Source organism: Rissa tridactyla, chromosome 4 (genome assembly GCF_028500815.1).
Source record: "Rissa tridactyla isolate bRisTri1 chromosome 4, bRisTri1.patW.cur.20221130, whole genome shotgun sequence".
NCBI classification, from domain to species: domain Eukaryota; kingdom Metazoa; phylum Chordata; class Aves; order Charadriiformes; family Laridae; genus Rissa; species Rissa tridactyla.
In genome coordinates, this window is record NC_071469.1 from 84677815 (window position 1) to 84699362 (window position 21548).

A 21548-nucleotide genomic window follows, 5' to 3' on the forward strand; every position below is an offset into this window, starting at 1 on the left:
TTCATTATTGTTTTGCAAAACAAGCTACATATTACCCATATGTTTTCCCCCTTGTTTTTCAGGAGGCAAACTAAACGTTGCTGCCTGTTTCAAATAGTCATTAAATATTTTAGATAGGTTGGAAGGGATGAGCAAGAGCATTTCAGAGCATGGAGCAGACAGAAAATCAGCTCAACGTGCACCAGGGTCTGGTGATGGGGGCTGGAGCGAAAGCTCCTGGGTGGCACCGACGTGATGGGAGAGGATTAATAATCTTCATACAGTCACAAGAAAGGGAATATTTCAGGGTGTTAGCTAAACCTCCTGGTGAGAGGTGGGAAGAGGTTTTTTGATCCTTTAATCTCCTTCTTGAAGAAAAGGAGATGGGTTTCTTCCTCCGAGCTGAGGAGGGGTTATCAGCAGGCGCTGGGTGGTGGGGGAATGGGAGAGAGACAGGGGCAGGCGGGGGCTGCATTAAAGCCAAGCGAAGGAAGAGCAGCCCCAGAGTGCAGCCCCTCGCCCCGCAGGGGGTGGCTGGGGCGAAGGAGGCTTCGTTACAGGCCTTTCTTTTATATTCCGCCACTTGACAGAGCCTCCGCGAAGGGCATAAAGCTGTAGCTATACACACGTCCTGTAAAAATGGGAATTCTGGGAAAAATGCTCCCTTGTTGCCATTAATATGGTGCAACTATTCAGGTGAGTTTAGGTCTAGGCAGAGAATGAAGACACGACCGAAAGTGAATTATTTAGAAATTAAGTACATATCCCAGAGTAAACATTAGCCAGAAGCAGGGGATAGATTCCTGTGAATAGTGCCTTACTTCCCAAGTACTCCCTTTGATGCTAATGCAGCTGTGCCGATACTTAGTGATTTGGAAGAATTTAAATGGAAACTGGCAGATATCCATGTTTTGCTTTGTTGAATTTTCAGGAAGAAACTACTGTTTCAAAGTTTCTGATAAATATTTTGCTGTGTAAAACTCAGCCAAATGATGCATAATTCAACACATTTCCCCCTCTTCTTCAGCAATTTCTGCTCTTATTTCATCTTGATTTTATAAATGGCTTTTTGTTAAACTGCTTTGGGGAAGGGGGACTTCTTTGCCGTTTTTCGTGAATCTTTTTGCACCTCTTCATCTAATGCAATGCTATAAAAAAAGTTTGCCTAGCAACCAACGGATGCACTAACTATTATGGAAAAACTTATTAACATCACTTATTGACACAGCCTCAACAATTCACCTGTCAAAGGTCGACACTTCAGTGGGTGACAAGTGCAAGAGATTATTAATAGTGTAATTTCTGATGTGTTTCATGTCAGAGGGGAAATATCAATTGCTTTAAGAGCTAAATTTTGGCTGCTCCGAGATCAGCTGAAGGGACCAGAAGGAAACCAGGTTGATGGTTTCCTGCTTAATGTACCTGCTTCGCCCTCAGGTGAGACAAGGGACTTCTTTGGAGAAGCAGAGGTGGTTCTGTGGGAAAGCTGGAGGTTTCCCTGGTGCCTCACAGGGTTCATAGGTGTGACTTGACCTTGGCTGGAAGGGGAAAGGTCTGTGATCTGGTGGCTTCTCTGCCTTTAGAAGGCTGCAGACGTTTCTGCTTGCAGCTCCATTTAGAAAGGAATGACCTTTCTGCAGAATACTTGAGTAATCTCCTGAATGATGCTCTATGACTTTGGCTCCAGCTGTCTGTGCTACTTTATTGTTTATATTTTATTTGTCTATTTTATTGTCTACTGTCTATCTGTGCTATTTTATTGTCTGCGCCATAGATTATTTTTTTTATTATTTTAACTGTATCCTGATTGCTACATACCGCTTTGTAGATGGAAGCACAACCACCTTTTTAAAGCCCCCTACTTTGTGTCCCACCGTTGAACGGCACGCTGCCGTGCCTCGCGTTGTTGTTCCGCAGCCGCTGCGGGTCTGGCGTTGGCAGTAATTGCTGTAGTTAGCAGTGTGTGCCCGTGACCTCCCTCCAATATCTGCCATAATAATGCTCCTGTTCCAGTTTGGCCCCGTGACACAAATGAGATAGGAATATGAAAATGAGGAGCGATGCTCTGACACTGAATTATTGTCAGAGCTGTGAGTGGGAGCTGCGAGCAGAATACAGCTCCCAGGACTCCTCCCCGTCTCATTCTACTCCCCTGCTCTGTGGGGGGTAATAAAGCCCACATTAAATCTGATGAAAATTCTGGCTGCTGGTGCTCAAACTGAAGGGCCCTGCTCTGCCTTTCCTGCCATGGGGGAGTTTTGCAATTTAAAGCCATGATATATGATCTGACTGTTTTATTGTGGTGGACTCAGCCAGCAGCCGCCCTGCACTCTTACCCGCTCTGTTACTTGTGCTTTTGGCACACACAGCCCCTCTGAGCAGCTGAGAGTTAACTGTGGCCAGGCAGGACTGAAAAAACCCAGGAATGTTTGCCTTTTAATGCGTTCGTATGGGAGTTAGGGGCGCTCAGAACTGGCCTCGGCAGACCTAGGTCAGTCATCCCCTCATTTTGTGTCTGTTCTCCTTCTATAAGGTAATGCTAATTGTGCGTGACTTCGAATGTTAAATATAAAAATAGAGGTTTGTAGTGCCTATACTGTGCAGGTCTGCAAGAGAAGTTGCACACATGCCAGGGCAGTGCACACACAGTAAATCTCTGCCCTGCATTGCATATAAAATAAGCTATTTAATTACAAGCTACTAAGAGTTTACAAGCAAGTGAATCTGATTCATGCACATCATAACTTCCATGAAAATAATGCCTGTACTTCAACAGATGAGCATATAAATGAAAATGTTAAAGATAAAATACTTTATTTCATCCTTAATTTGTGGTGGTTTAAGGCAATAACTGTCATAGACAAATTAATATGCTTTATTAGGAAATCAACATGTTGGAGATGTAGCCTAATCTGTTATGCAGGGGAACCATGCCAGCATGTAATGACAATACATAATGTATACAATTCCTATTGACTTCTTGCTGTCGAGCACCTTGAACGAATAGTGGCTTCTGAACTGTTAAGTGGAGAAGCCTTGCAAAACTCCTGAAGTCTTTGCAGCTAAGAGGAGGCAGTCTGGAAAACATGTAGTTGATAAAGCATCATTCATAACAAATTTTAGCTGAACAGGAAAATACCCCAGGGTTGCTAATCATTAAATATGTTGAAAGTGTTATTTACATACCTCCTCGTCAATTTGGTCAACATGTATACAGACACCACTCAGAAGAACTTAGGGGATATCAGTTCTTCTCAATTATCCACAGCTTGTTAGACCTTTAAACATTGCACAGTAAACACAAGAAGCTCCATTTCACAAATAACTAAATGTGCAATCGTCGATTAATGCTACAGTCTTGGTCTTGTAGTCCATTAATGCTCCTCTGTATAATGCTGTGGCACGATACTTTAGGGTCTAGTCTTTGTCTTGCACATGTATTTAAAAAAATGCTACTGCTTATTGCTATTCTGCACAGGTGAAGTAGCTTTCTTAACTAAAGGTGGCCAAAATTGATTAGAACAGCTAGACTGTGCTTAAAAGAAATAGTCATAAGTTCGCTGTTAATCGATGAAGTATTCCATATAGCAGTAATGTATTCCGATATTTTTTTTCTGTATTTAAAGTGCCTGGCAACTGGCCGAAGGTAGCGAGGCTATGGGGTGCAGTCTGTTTTGAAAACAGCCAACAGGATTTTAGCTGCGTGATACCAATTGGCTTCTTGCTTTTACAAAAAAATGGATCCATGGATCCATAGCTCCAGATATGAGTGAATTACTAATACTTACTTCTACGCATTTAACACGCTAAAAGCTATTTAGAAGCGTTGGCTTGAGTGGATCATTGGCATCCCACGGGAGGGATAGGTGGGTGATAAAAAGCAGCGCAGTCAGCAGTCGCCTCCCCCAGAGGTGTTGATTAGCCCTTTCTGAAAGGAGGAGACCATGGCTCACGTGACGAGGATTATTATACTTGAGGTTTAGTCTTTGGTAAATGTGGGTCTGTAAACTTTGGCAGGGTCTGCAGTGCCTTGTGTAAAGTACCTCTTGGAAAGTGACCCAAGAATCAAATCTTCCCAGGAGGTTAGAGGCCATCCTTGTATTTATTTTGCACACGTGCGTACGTAAATATGGGTAAAAAGGTACAACTGTCTACCAGTTGGATGGTAAACGTCCCATTTCCCACCTGCTCTCATTGCTTGACATGTAAAAGGTAGAGTCATGTATCTTCACCATCTGAACGCCTAGGTTATAATGTGCAATGATTTGCACTTTTTCTCTGCTTATTTGACAACATCACTGGTTTTTCTATAGTCATTCTTCCTCTTCTTTGAAACCGAGTGACCCTAGGTGGTATTTCACAGCAGTCCGGATGCTTCCCCTGTTGGCTCTGTATGTCAGTAGCTGCAAGCCCTGCGTGGGTGAGTGCTGGCGATGGCGAGGTGGAGTCCTCGGAGCTCAGGAGGTGCCAGGCGGCAGCAGCCTGGGGCTGGCCACGCCGGGTCCCGCAGCCGCTGTCACCCACTCCCGCACTGCTCTGCCATGGGCGAGGATTTGCTTTGTTCTCTAAATAAATGGCGACAGCGCTGGGGAGGGGAAACACCTCCCACCTCCTGTCCTTTCCCCCTCTGCCTGGGAGCACAGAGGAGCATAAACTGCCCCGGGGAAGGGAGTGCGGGAACTAACCTCCCAAAAAATTCCTCCTTTCCCTCTGATTTTCAGTGGAAGGAAATAGATATTTGGGAAGAAAGTCTAGCAGAGTCTCACCTTTCTGTGTGGCCAGCTCTGGCTGCAGTACTTCGCAGTGCTCCTGGATGAAGAAGGAGTGGAAGACAGCCATCTGGTCCCTGCCCATTGGCATCCGGTCCTCCCAGCACTTTGCGTTCTTATTTTGCTGTGGAATTAGTGCTGTTTCCAAGACACGGAGGAGTCTAGAGAGACTTGTAGAGAGACCATTTTATTCCTTGTGATGCCATTTATTAGGGAGATAATTAAAAATTCACCATAAATGTGCTTTAATTAATATATCAAGATGAGAATGTAAAGCCCTTAGGGTGGAAGAAGAAACTTCACCTTTAAATATAAAATGTACCTTACTTGCTTTAAAGTAGACCTTTGAGAACGGCAATTTTACTTATCTCAGCTTTTTAGAAAGTTGAAATCTCTTTGTAACAGGTAGATAATGATTTCAGTTCCTTTTTTTGTAGGTAAGGAAATAACAGCACGTATTGAAGCGGAATACTGGTATTTTCATAGCTGGGAAATTATCCGTTTTACACTTTTGGTAGATAAATTATCTGAATAATTGTAGAAGAAATTCAGACTTCGTGTGTAATACAAAACACTGAAGAGAGCTTTTAAGGAGAAGAATGCTTTTCAAACTTTATTTTCTGGAGGTTGAACAAAAGGGAAAATACTTAAATAGATACCTTATATATAACAGGCCATATTATTCAGAAAAACACAATAGCAATATAAATTAATTCTGCGTCTTATTTCTCTCGAGATCTCACTTGGTATCTCAGCATTTAATGCGTGCCTTTTCAGATTGTCTGATGTGCTCTCTGGGTTTGCTTGGAATGGTATTGACGTTAAACCTACCTTATAAATATTCACAGGAAATATTGCTTGGGAAAACACGGACAAAGCTGGGTACCTTTGCTTCCCCCCATGCAAAACCTTCTGCTGGGTTTTGTGGATGCCCCAGATGAACCCCTGGGGAACAAGCTGGGGCTGAGCCTGCCCTGGCCACCCCAGAGCTGGGCTCCGGCTCTTCCAGGAGCAGCCCTGGGCTGCGTCCTCGGTGGCCACCGGCTTGCTCTGACCCTGCTGTCTCCAAGGAACACAGGCAACCACGTTCCTCCCAGAAATATGCTGTAGTAGTGCAGTAGAACTTCGCGCTTTGGTTTTAATCAAGACGCAAAGTCATTTGAACCTGAATGGAAAATTGCTTATTGTTCTATTTTTATTTTTTTTTGGTATGTTCTGGTTGCAACTGGTTGAGCATGTAGGAAAACAATAGAATGAAAGATAATGCAAGATACTATGGAAAGTTAGTACATCCAACTGAACACCTGAGAGCTGTACATCCTGAGGCTGCTGAGACACTGTGCAAATGATATTAGGCACTTTCATTTTATGCAAAGAGAAATGAATGCATTGAATATATTGCATTTCTGGACTTTTACAGCAATATTGGCCTACTGGATAATCAAATTTGAAAGAAACTGGGGAAAAAAGAGAAGAGAGCAAACAAACTAAAGGTCCTTTTTGGTGTCAGGTATGGCTTTGTACTCTGATACCATTTTTTTAAAACCAAAGGGCATTGACACATAGTGGAGATGTAAACCTACGTGAGTTTTTGCATTGACTAGTTTTGTATATGGTATTACAAACACAAGTAGATACGTGAACATTTTTTTTCCCCCCCAGGCTTTTTGTCCATTTAACTTGGCTTAAGAATTTCTAGCGTTGAACTGTTAGCAAAGAAAGGACATACTTCTCTTCTTTGTAGAATAACCAGTACAGGACTATATAGAATTGTCTTGTTAAAACAATTACCTGCCCTTGCCCCCACTGTTGCAACTCATTTATCTCCATTCTCTCTGAGATTTCACTCTGCGTTTGAATGATCTCGAGTCTTAAATCTGAACTCGAGTTTAATATTTTAGGATCGATATTGAAAAATTAAACCAAAGGGTGTTGTAAAAGTGTTGTGCATGCAGACTTAGCAGCGGGTGAAGTGTTATTCAACTGAAGTGTTGAAAATGTCCTTTTTTTGCTGCAGACTGACATGGGCTTGGCCATGAGTTTTGACGCAGGACTCTTGGTAGCCCGGTGTGGGGTTTTTTTTTGCTTTGTTTAGTTCCAATGGAACTGGGCTCCAAGCATAGCATGATGCATCCTTTCTTCTTTAGATCTACATTTGGCAACTCTCGTGGAGGGTTGTTTTGTGATCTCCATCACTTATGGACTGATGATGTTACCTATGGGCTTCGAGGTGTGTTTTATTTAAGTGTGTGTCTATTTTTTTTGGTATGTTGTGGTTGCAACTGGTTGAGCATGTAGGAAAAATGATAGAATGAAAGATAGTGCAAGATACTATGGAAAGTTACTACATCCTTCAGGGTATACATTTTCTGTTCTCTATTATACATTGTTCTAGTAATAAAAAATTGCCTATATGTCAGGAAAGTTTGCTTTCTAGCTCAGTTCTGATTTAAAGTTTGTTCTTCAGTGACAGAGGTAATCTGCCTGCAAATCACTGTTGGTGGTGAAATTCCTAACAGAAGGGGAGGTGCTCGATGAGCTTTTTATGACCACCTTTGTTCCAGGGAGAAGTATATACATAATTAAAGCTAATGTTGCTTCGAGTGTGCTCAGACTCCATCATCGTGTTATCCTCACGTGGCCTCAAATACCTGCCCCAGCTTGCTTGGGGTGCCAAAGTGCTGATAATTCATTCTTTCACAGGCCTGAAAGAGTTTTGCAAACAGAGACAGCAAGTATATTTCTGTTTTAGAAGTGGTGAAATTGAAATAACTGATTGTTTGATTTTAAACATCTAAGAGTTTACTTGGGTCAGACTCGCCTGGCTCCAAGCCTCATGTCCTCTTCTCTTGCGCCATGCTGCAGAGGTTATAATTTTTTAGTATTGAAATTAAGGGATCTTTTAGAGTCACCAAAACCCCCTATTCTTTACTGTAATTTAAATGAAGAAAGGATGATGCTCTCATGTGTGCGGCAAACGCTAGGTAATGAAACAAGCTCTATGGGGTTCTTAAAAATGCTTTTGACTCTCATTTTCAAAGTTGAGACCTCATAGCATGTTCTTATTAGATAGGATGATATAGCTGATGAATTACTTCTTAGATCAGAGAAGAATGCTGATAAGTTGGATTTGCTATTGTAGCTATCATTGAGGTAGAAAACATTATCTTTACTAGAAAACATTTTGAATAGTCTTGCTTGCCTTTGCTTTTGTGAGTGTCACATGTATGATAAAAATAAGTATTGAAGCAATGAGGATGAACGGGCTTCACTGGTGAGTCACTGGGCTCCGTACCGTCGGCTCTATGGGGTGGACATCTCTGAAGGGGCCACTCCGCTGCTGGTAACAGTGAGAGCATTTCATTGAATTACACAGGCCAGGGTTGTTTTGTTCTGTCTGAACTAGGTGTCAGTCTGAAGCTGCTCTCACTGTCTCTCACACGTAGCACTTGCTGAGGCCATGCTTGGCCACATGGGGACAGGCAGCTGGAGCGGGACCCGCAGCACTGTGCAGTGTCACCCCTTCGCATTTAGTGTGACAGGGACGCTGTTGCGAGCTGCTCATCCCAGCACCTTCCCTCTCTGACAGCATCCCTCTGCCAGTCGTTTCAAAAGATGTTTTCCCCGGCTTCCACCCTGCTTAGGGTAAACTCAGGCTGAACAGGGTCAGAGTATGTACTCGTTTCTCACGCAGTCTAATTCTCCTCCTCTGCCTAAGAATAGAGTTGCTGAGCGCGGAGCCCCACACTTCTGCTGAGCCTTGTTCCTGACTCATCTCTGGGGCAACGTGTTCAAAGCAAAGTGGGCTAATTAAAGTATGGGCCGGTGTGCGTCAAAAACGCTTTGTGGTGCAATTGTGGAATGTCATCTGTGATTTTTAAAATGTGAGATGTGGCAAAACCTGATAAGCGCGGAAGAAGAATGGCTTGTATTTTATGCCTGTAATATGCTGCGAGAGAGGCCGAGCTCTGCAGCAGGAGAGCCCTTTGCAGCGTAGAGGGTGTTAGTGACACTGCTGACCACTCCGCACCGCCTACCGGGGCGTCCTTCGGCTCAGCTGGTTTTCTGAGGATGAAGTATCACCTGTAGTAATTTTTCTGAAGGAAAGGTGGTTTGCCATGGCTGCCAGGGGTTGTGGAAGGGCAGGACAGTGTGGTAGTCGATGGGAGTTGGGGGCAAGCTCGCTTGGCTGGCGGGGGCACTGGGGGCTCGGCTGCTAAAAGGGCCCAGTGTTGGGGCAAGTCTTCAAGTTTGCCAGGCAGATTCGGGTTCAGAATTTGCAGCCCCTCCCTCCTGCCCCTCCCCCCCCCCCAGCTTTAGAGATGTAAGGATTTCTCTCTCTGACAGCTAATTAAACTTAGTTCAATATGTATGTTGTAATCCATGAAAAAATAATCATCTTCTCTAATGGCTGGAAAGAGCTGTTGCAGTTAAAAAATATTAAATAATTAACCTTTAGTCCTTAGAAATAAGAAGTTTAAAAATGACTTTAGTGCATCAGATTTCAACAGAGGGCAGTGTGACATTGCTATATGCATCTCCGGAGCATTTTCTGTTGTGATGATTTATGTGAAGACTCTTCCACTCAGTGTCCTCATTAAGCTTATTATAGGAGTAATAGCATTGCTGAAAGCACAGGGAAGATGTAAAACAGAAGAGATTTTTACAATGGCTAGATGTGATAAAGGCAGGATAAACTGGAGAACATTTTAAGGTAATGGATGGAGTCAATTACAGCAGCATCCCAGGATCCAGGATAGCAAAAAAGGTTCTGCAGCGAGCCACGGGGAGAGGTTATTGTTATGGATCAGTTCCTCGTCGGGGAATATTTCAGAGAGTTTGTTTGGTGCGCAGAGCTCAGCCAGAAGGTTTCAGGCTATAGATTCTAGTTACATCGAGCTGTTTCTGCTCCCGCATTATCTGGATGCCCCAGATGACTGTGGTCTCCAGAGCAACAGGGCTGTGCCGGGACCAGCTGGCTGAAGTGGTCCCCCAAAGGATGCAGTGTCTCCTGTCAGCATCACCTGCTGCACAGGTTGCTTCAGAACCTTCTCCTGTCGCTGGTGTCTCCCAGCTGCTAATAACTACTGCGGGGAAGCAGCATTTTAGCAGCAGAGGACCAGAAAGGGGCTTTCTGGGTCGTTGAGTTCAGCCTCTTGCTATCACAGAAAACTGTATCGTATAATCCCCTTCAGAAAGTTATCACACTTCATTTTGGAGCAGACATTGCCTTACTCCAGGGGTGACCTAGCTCAGAGGGCTCAGAAATAGGAAAACCGAACCTGCTTTTCTTTTCACCCACTCCTGTTCTCTGCCCGGCGGAGCTCGGGCGAGGAGACCCTACCCCAAAATACCTAACAGAAAGTGTAGCTATTTCATCTGTTAAATGAAACAAACCCAAACAATAAGTCTTCCATTGGGATTTTTTGCATAAGAAAAATAATAAGTATTTGTGTACACCCTGTAGGAACGCCATGTTTTGTACTCTGCCTGCTAGCTCTACAGCAGCAGTTAATTAACAAACACAATTCCCAGAGCTGTGTTGACATTAATCATTGTTGCTGGTGCACAAACAAAGATGTTTTGGCATGAAAAGGTGCTTTGGTAGTTGAAGTTCTTGCTGTTGCTAAACAGAACAGCAGCATTAATTTAAGCTCAGTTTATAGCATAAGGAAAGAACTGATGTTTGGAAATGGAAGGGAGCCAAAGCATCATGGAGAAAGGTGCCTGCAAGAGAGGGACAACTGTGAGCATAGAGGTTAAAATAGTTCGATGTTACTTTGGTAACAGCAAGTATTAAATTACTGTAAGCAAAGAGCAGTGGTCTGCTAACATGAGATATAACCATGTGGAATTTTTGTAGCTCTCCTCCATGGTTGGACCTGTGCTCTGGCTGTGGGATCTCCTGGGAACTCAGCAGAAGAGGTGGATCCTCAACGCAGAGTATGAACTTGTGCCCTTTTCTGTCTATTAGCTCTTTTCACCTTTTAATTCAAAAGCGCTTGAACTTCTTTTGTGTTAGATCTGCAGCGAAGACTTGTTGGCCAAAAGTTGGCTTATTGTCATCTTGTTCTTCATGACCCATGATTTCTGTTTAAATAAAGTTATAGTCTGCATCACTCAATTATAGTGTATCGGCAAGGGAAAAATGCGGTGCTAAGCATAAAGAGAAAGAACTGAAACGGTGTTTTTAATTATCCCTTAAACTCACCATCCGCCAAAACTGAATTGCGTGGTGTACATATGTCGTCGTGAACCCTGGGAAGAAAGATGGGAAGGAACTTGTAACCATTTCAATAGGAACGAGCTTGTAAAGCAGGGCTGGGGATGAAATCAGAAACTCAAATGAGAGGGGCTGGGAAAATATGTGAATAGGGAAAATGAGGAAAAAATTATTTCAAGAGACTATTTTATGATAGGCAAAATGAAGATAAGCAGTATTTAACTGGCTTTATTGAAAATTAAGCCTATACTTAGCCTACTAAATGGCTGAAATGGCTTTTAAGGGAAATATACTATATACAATTTGGATTCAGATTTCTACCATTGAAGTTCGTTGCATGGTAGAATGATGTATGTGGTTACATTAGTTCCAGTCACAAATGGCCTTCTCACTGGCAGCTGGTCTGTATAACTGATGATGACTGTTCCAGAAATCACAGTAATTATAGATGTGAATGCACACGCGTTTTCCCCTTCTGGAATTAGGAAGCAGCTATGCGTCGCTGTGAGAGCGTGTCTTCAAAATTGCCCCGATGTTATTTGGTTGAATAATTCCTGCACTTGCTGTGGTGTAGGAGAGCAAAGCTCCCCGTTCCTTTTGCAGACCTTGTTTTGTCACCTGCAGCAGACTGGATAAGCTCCTGCTCTTGAGCAAGAGGGTTTTCCTGCAGATTGCTGATTTCAAGTTGTGCTAATCATATTTACAAGGAGGTAACTTGAGATGACATCGTTGCTCACGTTCCATGCTTCTGGAAGGTTCCCCGGCTTCTGGCTGTTGCTGAAAATCTGTGCTTTTTACTCTCCGTCACGGCAAGAGGGCGGGCTGCGGCAGGCAGCGCCATTCCTGCCTTAGACTCCTCTGCCACTTCTCAGCATGGCTGCAAAACGGCCGAGTTTATCCAACATGCCTGAACTGCATTTGTAGATATTTTGCCTGCTTTCCGGATGCTCTCTGCAGAAGCAGGTTGTGTTTTGCTCTGCCTGCCGCCTGTGCAGGAGCTCGGGAGAGGGCAGTGTGGCTCCAGGGTTGGGGGCTGCTGGCTGGTGGTGGTGGAGAGCCTCTGCCTCCTTTCCTCCATCCGTCAGCAAGCGGATGACAATGTCATAAATGTGAACAAAATACAGTTTAACAATCTGATTTCACCCCATCTCCGAACTGCTCGCAGACATTTCTTCTTGACAAAATGCCTGTTGAATCAAAATTCACTTTGTGGTTTGATTTAACAATATGTTTGTTTTGTTTTTCCCTCCAGTTGAGGGGCAGGAGCCCCCACCCCAGAAGCAGCTCCCTCAGTAGTTGTGTTGGGTGACAGATGAATTGTTTCATGGTATCGTACTGTGCTGTGATACTGCGATTTATTGGATCCGAATACTTGATGCTCAACACTGTTATTATAGTTTTATATCTTAGGCGTACGCAGTCCCTATGCTTTATGCAGTAGGTAACGGTATGAACAAAGCACCTTCTGAAGGTATTATAAAAGCGGTGTCTACTTGCATATTAAGCCGAAGGAGGACAAGCTATTATTAAATGATTGTAGTGAAGAAGAACATTTCCTTCCACCCTTAGGCTAATATTAACTATTCTCAAGGTCAATTGTAAGAGAATATAGAGAAAGACAAGAAGCATAGGTGCTGTCAGTTGTATTTTCTGTTTTCATTTAACTGTAGCCTTAAAATCAGAATTATTTATAGCCGTGATGTATCTCCCTGTGACCCTGGTTCCTCTAGTTCAGAAGTGCCTGTTGTTTGTGCTCGGAAAGAAGCTGCAAGTTCTTCTTTGAGTCACTCCCTTTTGTGCATATTGGACAATAAGAAATGCCTGGAGTTTTCTTGGCTTCCAATTTTAATTGCAATATTTCTACTGCCTATGTATTTGATCTTTTTAACACCTGGAGAGTCCTATATACTGAGGCTGCTCAAATATGACTGCTTTTGGACTGTCTTTCACACGTTGCTTTCCATGGATGTATACTTTAAAAACCTGAAATAATGTTCTAAGGAAACACCCAGGTGCAAATATAAGGAATTTGAACTTTAAAGGCAGATTTGCACTTCTGACTTGCTTGTGTTGAAGACAGGAATAGCTGGGGTAGGGCATTCCCTGGGCCGGGGATGTTCTTTAGGTCTGAGCGTGCCCGCAGCGGAGGCGCCGTCTGCCAGGCAGGTCACGCTGGGAGCTTCCGCACCAGGGGTTAGGTCATCAAGCTTAGCTTTGCATTTGCTTTAAATTTAGTTCAGCATCATGGACATCAGAATAACTTTTAAACACTTTGATGTTAAATATTGCTTTTATGTGTGTGAACTTTGCTGCTGGTGGATGGTAATAGAAAAGAAACACAAAATGCTGGAAAATTCCAGCAATGTTTTTTTTTTAAAGAGCCTATTTTCAGTCCATTCCAGTATACATACTACAGGCCTTAAACAAGAGGTTGTTCAGCCACTCTCCTAATCATCATTCGCAACAGCATCATCTCTAGCCTTTCAGGTGTCCTTCAGCAAGTCTCTTAACCTCCTTTTGCCTCAGTTCCCCATTTGCGAAGTGCATGGAGGTAATAATTCTTGTCTACTTCACGGGAGTTATCCGACACAAAGCGCAGCAGTTGAATTAAGCACAAATGCCAGCCCTGCTGAAGTCAAGGCAAAATAAACCACATGATTTTATACTGATTTTATACTAACCTGATAATCCAGGTAATTAAATAGTTGCGTGTACATTAGCTGAATATAGTTGAATGTAGGTTAGTCTTATGAGTGGCTGCAGAAATGGAGACGGGTGTGCGCACACCTAAGCTGTTTTGGAGGTTTTCTGTCAGCTGGCTGTGGGTAGGCAGCGCTACGTGTCATTATTGAGTAAAACAAACATAGTTTGCTAATGTGTGGGTTATGAGGGCCTGTGTAACTGTGTCTGTTCGGTTGTACAGGAAATCCAGCCCGTGGAAAATGGCTCCTGCGTACCCTGCTTTATGACCGGAGAGTTAATTTTTAGGTGTCTGAAAGTTTTCAAACCTTTCAATGAATGAGGGTGAATTGCAGTCAAATCTGAGCCAAATTAAGCATGGCCTTCTTTTGAGCTTCCTTGGGTAATTCAGTTCTCTTTTTGCTTGAATTGTTTGCTAATTTAGATTTTAAGTGTTCACAGTCATTTTTGGATAGAAAATTACAGTCCGGCTACCCACCTGACTATGTGCTTATGGCGTTTATGGTAAGCAGTTTCTGGAAGTTGAAGGTACGTCGGCTCTCTGAGTGCTCCGGTATGTGCTGAACTTGAGGTACGTACTGGAGCCGCATCCGTTTGGAAGCTAAGTGTGTGCTTGTGTGCTTTCTTGAAAATAAATGGATTTTAGCAAAGTAGTGAACACATACTTAATTGGGACTTAATTATTACCTCCCTCTTTATTTGCGTAAAAGGCATTATCAAGTGTATCACTGTGATGCATTTCCCTGTCTCAGTCTTGTAACTCAACATTCACTTCTAAGCAGACAACGCTTTGTTGCAAGCGCTTTCCCCCGTGTTCTGTTTTGCAGAGCTCCGTTCCTCCTCACATTTCCATGCCAGATAGCTCCGTGAGAACCAATCAGGGAATGTGACAAATGTTGAGAACGTCTCTCTCTTCCCTCGCTGCCAGTGGAGCACTCGTTCTGTTTTCCGGGTGTCAAATGATGTGTGCAGGCAATAAGCTTGCCTCACTAGCACTCAGCGGGGGGAAAAAACAAACCAACAGTGCCTCTTCTCTGTCTTTACAGGTGAAGCAAGCGAGCGGATGTCTCAAACACTATTTTCCAAAATTCATTAGAATTTTCTAAAAAATTAATTCTTTCTTTCTTATTTTCTCCCTTAATTTCAGAGCCTAATTTGAAGTCACATATTTTTACGTAACCAATGATTAGATGGTTATCAGCTGTATACTAATCTTACTCCTCTTATTCTAAGGCAAGTTAATGAAAGGCAGGTAGTGCGGCACTATTATGAAATTAATTCTATCATGAAGTGTATTATTTGCTATTCAAGGCTTGATTTCACAACTCGTCATTTATGTAGGTTCAGCTATGCTGAGTTCCCTTGGGCCATTCAGGTTTTGTGCTGGTGCAAGTGAGAGCAGAAGCTACTCCTCTTACTTGTATATTTTCAGCATACATCTCCGCTTTTTTAAACACCTAGTTTGTGTATTTGTCTGCGCTACTCCCCCCTCCCCGCCCTACCCCCACCCCAGACCTTGGTAGGGACTGTCTTTTCCAATGGAAGCTCAGTGTCAAAAATACAGGCCAGATGTTGCACTTCACCCTGGTGCAGCTCATATTGAGGGTGTGCAGTGCCCCAAAATACAAATGTCTTGATATCCGTGGGTTGGGCACCGTGTTCATCTCAACACCTGTGCTGAGGAAAGCCCTTGCTGCGCTTCAGTGGTCCTAGGCTTTGTTTCCTCTTTGGGTTTCATCAGTAGTATGGTACCTGTGCACACGCTTTGTCTCCAATTCTGTAATTAAGGTCTAATGAGGAATTTGTGCTGATTATTTGTCATAAAGCTGTATTTTAATAAATTCATACCAAAGTGCTGTAGGTAGAAAAAGTAGTGAACGCTAGCAGGTGCCCCCCGACTGTGTGTGTGAATGTCCAAAATTGAACTTCTGAGCTCAGGCAGAGGCCTGGTATGGGATGGCTGTAAATTCTAATAATGCCTGAATTAAACAATTCAGGCAATGCCTGAATTAAACAGATCCTCCCGTTAATAAGGAGATATAAACCAGAAGCACTGGTAAGGAGGCACATGTTGGGCTTTTGTACATTTACTACATCGGGAGAGCTGAGGCCTTGGGGTTCTGCAAAGCCGAGCTGGTCTTCAAAAAGAAGGGTTCCCAAGTAAGAAGTGGTCTCAGAGAGAAGAGGGACCAGAAAGGAGGTGGTGAAGAAAAAAACCCACTTTGTGCAGCTTCAGAAACGTCCTTTACTGAATCCGTTTGACTTTGTGGACCTTTTTAGCAGCTGTCCATTACAACGTACGCAGACAAAACTTATTGCGGTAACTCTCGTAAGGGCAAGATTCTCTCTTGGGAACTTCTGGGAAATACTCAGCTATGTTACACCGCTCTCCCATGGGTTTGGAAATATCACTCGTGTCAATAGGAGAATCACATCATATTACACTGTAGGTATGAAGGACGCAATCGTTCAGGCAAGGTATTTTCAATAAGCCAGGTCTCAAAAAGAGATCCAAACAATCGTTATGATGAGAAACAGAGAGGATATTAGTCAAAAATATTGGTTTTGAAGGTGCACAACTTCGGAGAGGCTACCAAAAGCAAATGTCAGTTGTTTGGCTGTTGTACAAGTCTAGACCGTATTTCTTTTGCTTGACAATAGAGAGTTGGGAGAGATGAAATCGGCATTCATAAGGGAGCTGGGAAATGCATGTTTTCTCTCTCAGCAGCATGAGTGATGTTCAGGTCTTCCTCATGCTAGCGCAAGTCGTTTTACAGAACAAAACTCCACTTTTCTGCTTTATTATCAGTGTTCTTTCAAGAAACAGTCCTATCTGTATTGTTATATTAATATGTTATGTTCCTGTTTCTTTTTCCTAGTAGACGGAAATATACAGGGAGCATTCCTATATATTAGAAGGTTCCCTTGTGCTTTATTGCAATTTTTAAAGCTAATGTTTCTGTTGTATAATTTTAGTTTAACATCATTTTATGTGAAGGCTAATGAGGAGGAGTAAGGTATCACATTAGCTCTTTCCATTTCTGCCTTGGATTATGGGCCTGAAAGAAAGAAAGGAGATTTCGACTCTGTCCCTGCATAGTGGGATGGCAAAGGTGGGGTTTGGAGGGACGATCAAGTCTGTCCGTCCTGCTTGGCAGCTACCACAGAGAAGTGCAACAAAATAAATTGCATCTCCTCAAAGAGCTGATGTGACCAAATCTGCTCTTTCTCATTTGATTTGGAAGAAATCTCCCTCTGAAGGGCCCTTCTTGGGGTAGCGTACATACAACTTGCCCATGTAACTAGGTTGAGTCAAACACTTCTGTCTCAGAAAATGAGTGCAGTTGCTATAAGACCACCTGAATTATAAAACAATCTAAAAATGCTGATGAACAAAGAGTTCCTTCATATTCTCTCTCTCATGCAGTAATTTATACTGGGGAGCTCTTCCGTCTAGTTGTTTTGATCAGCTCTCTGAAGAAGCCTGTATGTAGTATTGATGTAGAATTGATATAGGAAGTTGCATAAAGTTTCCCTATTGCATCTTAGGAAGAAAATAAATATTCCAAAGAGTAGAGGTTATGAGTCCCAGTGAAAAACAACACTTTAGCCTAACTGCACATACAGGCTGGTAAATATACTGCCTCCTGTCACGGAAGGAGAACTATAAATGCATATTAGCTGAATCTGTGCCAAACAGTATGACTGCAGTTGGATCGGCTCGGTGATAGAGAAAGTACTACTTCATGTCAACATAGATTTTTAGATTATTTTCACGGTGGGAAAAAAAGAACTTGTTTTAGACTGACTGCTACGTTATATATTGGAAATACAAAATGCTGATTGTATAAATTTCAAACCCAGGACAATTTAGAAAGATGAAATGTTCTAGACATCTTGTGGTGTCTGTGGCAATTATGTGCATCTTGTTTCTCAGAGAGGTTTATTTAAGTTTATGTTTAGTTCTGGAAATGAGAAAAGGAAAGGAAAGGTGTCGTGCCAGAAATTCAGCCTGCCAGAGGGACACTAAAAGGACTGTAAGGGCAATTCAACTTCATTATTTTCTACCGAGACAAGTACAGAATAGAGAATTTAGAGAGCTGGTTTATTGTTTCATTTACACAGAGGACAAGCGGTTGCAAACGCACCTCTGTGAGGCTTGTCCTTCTGACAGGAGAACAAACACATGCCTTCGCAAACTGGCCGAGCTCTAGGGAAGACCAGCCGCATGTCCTTTACGCCTGGCCTTTGGCAGCAAGCCCTGCAGATAACCTCGGAGCTGTCCTTAATTTAATTTGGGGCGAAATACTGGGGAGGGGCTTAGGCAAGGATTGTAATTGCTCAAACCATTAAGGTTGGAAATAGCTGCTGACAGGAGTTATTCTCCTATATGACAGTATCTAGGAATTACAGTCTGGGGTGCGATAGCCTTTCATTAACATCAGCACCCAGGATAATGATACAAGTAAAACTGTTGTACTTTATTACGTTCTCGCTGTCATTTAATTGCTCGATAATAGGTTTTCATAACAATAGAGGCCCGTGGAAAGTTGGCTGGAGTAATCCCAACTGGTGTATTAACTGCAGCAAAGTTGCCATTAACGAAGCGAGTTGTTTGGGGAGGTCATTCAGAACAGATGGCTACTATTTAGGGAAAATAGCAGTAGAATTGTGTCTCGTGAGAGAAGCTAAAGTTCCCATATTTAATATGAACTATACGAAAATGCACAAGAGGGTTCCCAGGCCTGGGTAGACAAAAGAAGCGCCAGGCTGTACAACTTCACAGTGCAGCCGTTGTGAACCGCGAGTGCTGAGAGGTGGAATGCGGTTTTTGCTTCATTTTTAATATGGTCATATATTCCCTTCCCTTAATGAACTTAACCTAAGCAATCTATTTTTGTTTCATTTCATGAGCCTGTTTTGCGTGCGTATAGACAAATCTCACACAGAGCGTAGGCAGATGACTACCTTTGAATAATAATGTCAATCGATATTAATAATACATAATGCTTACATGCAAATGTGTGCTTACATATGCAAACATGGGGCTTCAAACATGGTGATGCAAATGTTAAAACGCTGGTGTTTGGTACATTTGATGTTAAGGAACTCTAGTGGGATTTTCTTCTCATGAAAGAGCTCATGTCTCATTTGATCACTCTGGGATGCAGTTTTAAGAAAATTAATTAGTTGTAGTGGAGTGGACTATGAATTTTATTTTCATCGGTATTGGACAAGCTGTTTTGTAATTTAGTTGTAATTTTCAGTGTGAGGACGGGTACACAAGAGGACAGCAAGAGTAACCATCATGGTTTTGTTACTGGGAGGTGAGGCTGAGGCAAAAGAAGGATGTTTTCTGGAGAGATTTCTCAGACAAATTGAAGTTGTAGCTGCCAGTCAAATCTCTTTTCCATTTGTGACTCCCAGCTTTCACTTAGAAATTTCAATGAATAACAAAAGCAAGTTAAAGTCCTGCAAAAGACTGTATCGAGCAACAAACAATTTTTTGAAAGCCCTTTTCCCTCCCTCATGTAGATGGGAAATAAATACATTCCCAACTTCCTAAATCGTTCTAAAATTGCCAGATACCCAATTTCCATCCCATAAGAGGCATCTTAACCTCCCAGAGAAGGTATTATATATATTACTTTGGGGGGTGCTCTTACTACTTTTGTATTGATATTGGGAGTTATTGTGGAAAGCTTGTGTGGGACAGTGGGTTGAGTCTGTCACACCAGAGGGGACTTCCACGGCAAACTGGGGTATAGGGATGGCGTCCAGCCATGTGACTGGGCTGGCCAGATGGTAGGGGCTGTATTTTAAAAGGCTGAGCGTCCTGCTGAAATGGTGAGTGTTTTTTCCATTAAATATAAATCAAATACTGGAAATTGCATAGTCAAACTACAGACACCTTGGGTACAGACACCTATGTGTGGTTTAACAATGCGGTTCAATGCCTAATTATAAATGTCTGAGTAGTTCCAACTGAAATCACTGGATTATTTCTGTGCTTGTGTCCCTGCTTGGGGGGAAACCGTACCCAGCTGCTCCAAGAGCTTCCCTTCGGAGTGACGGTGTTATGCTATGGGGAAGATGCCCTGTGCCAGCCCTCTCCACTACAGGGCAAGGCCGTTTGGGAAAAACAAGTGTCATCACCGCATTAAATATGATGAAAGTTTGTAACTTGCTTGTGTCTGCTCTGGAACAAATGGTGATGGTAACTCTGGTGAGCTGTTCTATTCCCTGTGTTGGGGATTAGGAAATGACTGCAGTTTGTTCATCTCTTGGAAAAACATCTAAATGGTTCACATGGAAAGCAAATGGACCTTTTGTTTAATTTTTTTTTTTAATGCAACCATAAAAGTTTATCTATTGTAAATTATTTTTTTTTTTAGTCTTGTACTATAGTATTCCTCTATTAAATGCAATCAAAACAATGCAAAATATTTTTCAACAGAGAGCTAATCGCCTGCAGAGGTGGCTCAGCCAATGTTAAGGCTGGACCAAAGCTTATATAAGCTTATATATTATCAAACATAAGTCATGGAAGACAGGGATGCAAAAACCTATTAGATCACATAATCTTTCAAACCTCCAAATGCAAGATACTTGCTGGGAGAGGAGGACATGTCAAACTGAGAAGAATTATTACAGCAATGAGTACTTTTTTTGGTGTTTATTTTGTTTTACTGATATGTTAACAATGTTGGGGAAGAGTAACAAGAGGGTGTCGCTTGCTTTTATACAGCCAGGGCTGTAAAAACCCCTAATCATCAGCGGTTTGTATTAACATGGTGTTTTTCTTCTGGGTAACAAGTGTAATGTTGTGCGATGGGAAAACTAGCCATGGGGTATCTGGGGGACGCCAGCCATTAGCTGTGGCTAAAGCAGACGGATGTAGGGATTCCTCCAGTATCCGCTGAAATGAATGGATGGAGGCTCAGTGGGCTCTGGGTCACACTTGGAATCAGAGTTTCTTCTATGAGAGGTGTCATCTCTTCTCAAAGGGATGTCTGGTGAGCATAAAATCTCTCTCCGTTTGGCTGGCAGGCCTCTCAAGCTAAAATCATGGCGACTGCCACTTGGGGCTGTAACGTCTCAAAGAGGGAGCTGAGGTTTGCTTCAACCTGCCCCGGTTTGGCTGGATTTGAAGTGAACATGTTTTCTTGGGTTTGCTGCTTGTTTGCAATCCAAAAATCTAACTCGTTCTTGTGTTACACAAACCTCCGCTGTGTTCCTGCATAAAGCGATGCCTTTAATCACATTTTGCTCTAATGGTGGGGAATGTTATTAATAATATATAAAAGCTATTTCATGTAATTAAAAGTGGGGAAGAAAGTATTATTTTACAATTATGCTGACAAATTTGTCTTTGATCTTGGAACCTTTGTCAAGGTATGTTAGTAACAAAAATGAATGCCCTCTCATTTTAACCTTGGAGTAAAGCTATCATTATATTTACTAAGCCAGAACTGCCCTGTGAAAGTAAAGTACTGTGTTAATTGTACTCCAGAACGGGATCTGTTGGCTTTTTTAACCTTTCTTCCCACGACTTGTCACTTTTGCATAACGAAGCTCAAGTGAATTACCTTAAAAAAGGAAATAAGTGGTAAAATGACAACAAATTTGGCAAACATTTAAATAATTTGAAAGGTTAATAAAATACCAGTGCCTGGGGAGTGGGATTTGTCGGTTTGCAGCGGTGGTGTATGAATGGGGTGTGTGTAGGTGACTTGAAGAGAGCACAACGCTCTTTCTGCCTTCCTTGCACGGCAGCTTTGCTTCCGAGCAATACAGTGACGGCATTTGAGAACAGGATTTGGCCCTTCTGTACAGATGCTCTATATTCAGCTGTAGCTTAATGGACTCTGAAATAG